Source organism: Salvelinus fontinalis, chromosome 19 (assembly GCF_029448725.1).
Source record: "Salvelinus fontinalis isolate EN_2023a chromosome 19, ASM2944872v1, whole genome shotgun sequence".
Lineage (NCBI taxonomy): Eukaryota > Metazoa > Chordata > Actinopteri > Salmoniformes > Salmonidae > Salvelinus > Salvelinus fontinalis.
In genome coordinates, this window is record NC_074683.1 from 1,835,697 (window position 1) to 1,840,696 (window position 5,000).

At 45.0% G+C, this 5,000-nt stretch overlaps 1 protein-coding gene across 1 annotated transcript in view; it reads right to left on the reverse strand.

Annotated features, from left to right (window-relative positions):
• ndp (norrin cystine knot growth factor NDP) overlaps positions 1-521 on the reverse strand; it is a 27,004-nt gene extending 26,483 nt beyond the window's left edge. The window contains exon 1 of the mRNA XM_055870327.1: positions 89-521. The gene's annotated coding sequence lies outside the window, so the exon portion shown is untranslated. The remainder of the gene's footprint in view (positions 1-88) is intronic.
• Positions 522-5,000: the final 4,479 nt, after the last annotated feature.

Here is a 5,000-nt window from a genome sequence, read left to right on the forward strand (position 1 = left end):
AATCCAGAGAAGGTGAACAGATCCTGGGTTGCGAGTGAGAGGAGTTCTGGGTCAACTCCAGATCTCTAGTGGTCCATGGTGGTCTTACCTTCAACCGGCCACCGCAAACAGAAAGACAGGAATATCCAACAGCTGCTGCTGATCGGACACAGCCAGTGGAGTCTCCTTTCTACAATCTATTTTCAATACCTCTGTCCCCTCTTTCACTTGCTTCCCTTCTCTCTTCGTCTCTCTCACACAGACTTGCGCTGACTGATCGTGTGAGCTCTGCTCTCCCCCTCGCTCTTTCATTCGCTCACTTTGTCTCTCTCTGCTCTCCCTCCCTCTCGTTCTGCTCACTCAGTCACTCACTCATTCTCTCTCCCTCTCTCTCTCGCGCTCTCTCTAACCCTTTCTCTGTTATTCTCTCTACCTCTCTCTTTCTTTCTATGTATCTCTCTCTTTATCTCTATGCTTGTCTCTCTCTTTCTCACACTCTCCCTATATTACAGGGGAAACGGAAAGCGAATGGGTTGGATGCTATGCGTTGGAGGATGGTTGTCAGATGTGGAACGTGACACAGCATACATACATCACACTCAAACACACACATACACCAGCTGACACACCGACATGCTCCCGCAAGGCAAATTGGTATTCCAGGTCCGGACTGCTGTGCTCTGCTTGCGCCATCAGAGAGCTGACCAAAAGCCTGGGCCAGTTTTACGAGGTTGGGGTTATAAAACTGTTAGCAGAATTAGCTTATTTAAAAACAACTGGTCCTCGGCCTTCCTCTTCACAGGCTTGCACCCTCTGTAAGACACCAGGGGGTTGGGGTGAGGAGGGGGAGGGAGAGAAGCGGGGCTGGGGGGGTGCACTGTAACTTACCTCTGCTGAATGTACCGGTAGAAGCCTCTGGTCACAAGTCAGAGTGAAATGAAGAATAGGATCATCCTCTAATTTGACAAACAACTGAAAAAAGGGAAACAACTGTAGGTTTCTTGTATTTGGTATGTCAATATCCTCCCTGCAATTTTACCAGGTTGTTATTGTAAAGATAATTTATTGCGGAGAAACACCCAGTTAATTTTCCTGTCCTAAACTGTCTTGACAGGGAGATAGACAGCCTGAAGACAATAAGACAATAACATAAGATGAGTGACAGATACAGGATGAGGAATGATACATGATAAAATGTAATGAGCCATTTTGAAGCAGAGACCATCGTTAGTGAGAAACAGTAGTAGTCATACCTTCTCCCAAGGCGGACACAGACGCTGCCAAAAATATTACATCTTTCATGTCTCTTTTCTGAAGGCATACTGGCATCAGTGTTGAGAATGTAATCTGTTAAATGAGGTATGGATCCCATCCACAAAGACCAAGTTTAGAGTAGAGTAAGAGAGAGAGAGAGAGAGAGAGAGAGAGAGAGAGAGAGAGAGAGAGAGAGAGAGAGAGAGAGAGAGAGAGACAGAGAGAGAGAGAAACAGAGAGAGAGAGAGAGAGACAGAGAGAGACAGAGAGAGAGAGAGAGAAATATACCTTTTTAAACCTTTTTGAGTGCAATATTTACTGTTAGTTTTTTGTTGATGTTGTTTTGTGTCTTCTCACTTTTGTGTATTCTTTATTTCACTTGCTTTGACAATGTGTAAACACATGCCAATAAAGCCCCTTTGAATTCAAATTGAGAAAGCGAGAGAGAGAGAGAGAGAGAGAGAGAGAGAAGACGAGAGAGAGAGAGAGAGAGAGAGGAGAGAGAGAGAGAGAGAGAGAGAGAGAGAGAGAGAGAGAGAGAGAGAGAAATATGTCATCTTTGGATTCCAGTGTCTTTAGGGACTTGTATTAGAGACGCATTCTTTCACCATTGGAGACACCGAAGATGTAGAGAAAAAACATGTTGTGACAAAAGGTATTCAACGTGTTTTAAACAATAGGCGCCTGAGACAATCTGAGAATAACAACCAAGCCTAGTCAAGAATGACTGAGTGAGTATTATAATACAAGCTGTGTGTGTCTAATAACATATGCTGAGATAATCATTCATATCACAGACAGACAGACAGCCTGGTATGCGGAGTCTAAACTCTCGGGGGAAATAAGGGGGCGAGCCTCGCTCACTAAGTAGGGCACACTAAGTAGGGCGCACTAAGTAGGGCACACTAAGTAGGGCTTGGGGGGGTCAAACATTTAATAAGAAACACAATTATACCTGAAAGACCTTAGCTAACGCCAACAATGTCTCACCTTCTGTCCTCTTCACACACACACACAAAAACACACGCATACACACACACATCCCCTCACCTCTCTCTGACAGGAGTGATTAGGAGTGGAAAGTTACACCTCACCAACCGACACCTTGGAGAGATCCAAGCAAGTGTACTTCTATTTGAAAAACAGTTTGTAATGGTTTCAGTGGTTTTAAAGGATCACCTCAGTAATTCTCAGTGGAAAACAGAATACAAATGATTCACTGGAGGGAAATCTGAGTGTCACTTTTTGGCATTGGAGGCTTGTGTTAGCGAGAGGTGGTGACATAGATTAAATGAGTCTAGCTGATATATCAAAATATACGTCATGTTGTTCCATTACAGCGAAAAGCCAATGTAAATCACACATGAAGTTATTTAACTCTGAGAGTGTGTAGTACTGTGGATGGTGTGTTAGAACAGGGAGGAGGAGGAGGAGGAGGAGGAGGAGGAGGAGGAGGAGGAGGAGGAGGAGGAGGAGGAGGAGGAGGAGGAGGAGGAGGGAGATGTGTATATGTGTGCTCCTATGCGTGTGTGTGTGAGTGAACTTGTGTATGTTTGTGCGCTTGTGTGTGTTACTTTGTGGATTAGTGTGTGTCCGTGTGTATCCTATATGTGTTGAAGCCTATAGGAGATGTACTGTCAGAGTGGTTGACAGTGTGTTTCATCAGCTGCTCTCTGACAACACACTAACTGGAAAACCGTCTCAGCACTGAAATGGTCCCGACATGGCCTCCACTAAAACCAGAATACAATTTCATGTTTGCCTCCCGTCTTCCAGTGGTGACGGGGGGAACGGCAGTGGTCAGCAGGTCTACAGTGGCCTTGAATGGACACACTATTGATGGATTGGGGCTGGTTGATGTACAACAGGGGTCTTTTATTCTCTGGAAATTATTTCCCTTCCACCTAAAATGCATTTCATTTCAATCCATTTCAATCTCAGTGCCACATTGAATAAAGGCATTGTATTCACAAGTGCCTCATTCCTGTTTGTCTGCAATAAAGATGGGGGGGGGGGGGGGTTGAGGAGGGTTTCTTGACTCATCACCTCTTATAACTGGATTATCAGGTCAGGGTCACATAGCAGCTATACTGACACTTGATTCACAGATCCTAAGGCTTTACCAACTCTCTCTGTCTTTTCTCTCTCTCTCTCTCTGTCTCTGTCTCTCTCCCTCTTTTTTCTTTCTCTTTCCCTGTTTCTCCTTGTTTTTTAAATCTTTTCCCTCCCTCCCTCCCTCCCTCCCTCCCTCCCTCCCTCCCTCCCTCCCTCCCTCCTCCCTCCCTCCCTCCCTCTCTCCCTCCCTCTCTCTCTCTCTCTCTCTCTCTCTCTCTCTCTCTCTCTCTCTATTCACTGGATCTGTCTGTTCTTCTCTTACCTTAACTCCCAGCAGCGGCAGCAGCAGTAGGCCCGGAGGCTTGTCCAGAGCCTCTTGGTGTTATTGTGTGAGAAACACATTCAGTCTTCATTTAGGAGATTCATTTCCAGCCTTGTTTCAAGCTACATGAAAAAAGGGAAAGGCCCCATAATTTTGGGAGATTTATGTAGACCGGTGCGCAACAGAAAAACAGGCCTGTTTGCCTCCAAAATGAGTTCCGCCGGGAATTAGAGTCCGAATGAAAATAGTCCCCTAGAACTAATTTACAGCCGGTGTAGAATAACTTCTCTTCATTTTAGCAGTTAGAATAATGTATGTTCCCTGCCAAAGACAACCTGTGTGTGTCTGTGTGTGAGTGTGTGCACGTGTGTGTGTGTGTGCATTTATGTATGTATGTTTGATGACTGTACCAGGTTTGGCTGAGCGTTGGGGAGGTAGTAAATGGATGACATCAAAGAAATGTAGACTTGTCCGAAGAAGTATGGCATTTTGACTTTTTGGCATTTTCTCTGAGTTGAGCTGATTATAATTGATGCACACAGACACACACAGGCCAACGCACACATCAATCCACATCAATCTCCACACAGCAGTTCATGCAGATGTCCCGAGAGACGAGATATTCAGAGCGAGACAACGAAGAAGAAAGAGATATTCTGATAGAGAGGAGGGAGGGAGAGAGATTCAGAGACAGAGAGAGATTCAGAGACAGAGAGAGATTCAGAGACAGAGAGAGATTCAGAGACAGAGAGATATTCAGAGAGAGAGATTCAGAGACAGAGAGAGATTCAGAGACAGAGAGAGAGAGTAACTATTTCCCCATGTGCACCTGGGTCATCGGTTGACCATTTGAAAGTCGGCTTTTAATCCTACCCCTCCACCCCTCCCTATCCCTCCCGCATTGCTCTGCGTGCCAACACCTATAGGTACTGAGGAACCACAGGAAGGGATAATGAAGCCAACACCTATAGGTACTGTGGAACCACATGAAGGGATAATGAAGCAGCCAAAACCAGTCTCCTAAAGTCTCTTCAACTTTCTCTTCATCTCTCGTTAGAACTGCATTAAACTAAAAGCATCGTCATCTCTTCTCCAGCAGGGCCTGTTGTATTGAATGGTAATGCAGTTACCCTAAGGGCAAAATTGGTTGTTTTGTGACACCATGATCAGGTTGAATGCTGGTTGAAACGTCATTGTTTTTTAATAGCCACCACAAAGAAAATGTCTTCATCAGCTTGTAATCTAATCTTTCTGTAACTAGTTACCTGCATATTCTACATGCATGGCTGTATGTCAGATTATATGTCAGATAGATTAGCCTATGCCTCGACCTTTGACCTATCCACTGTTGGAGGGCAAGGTGTCAGTGAGAATCAGCTTGAACACAGAA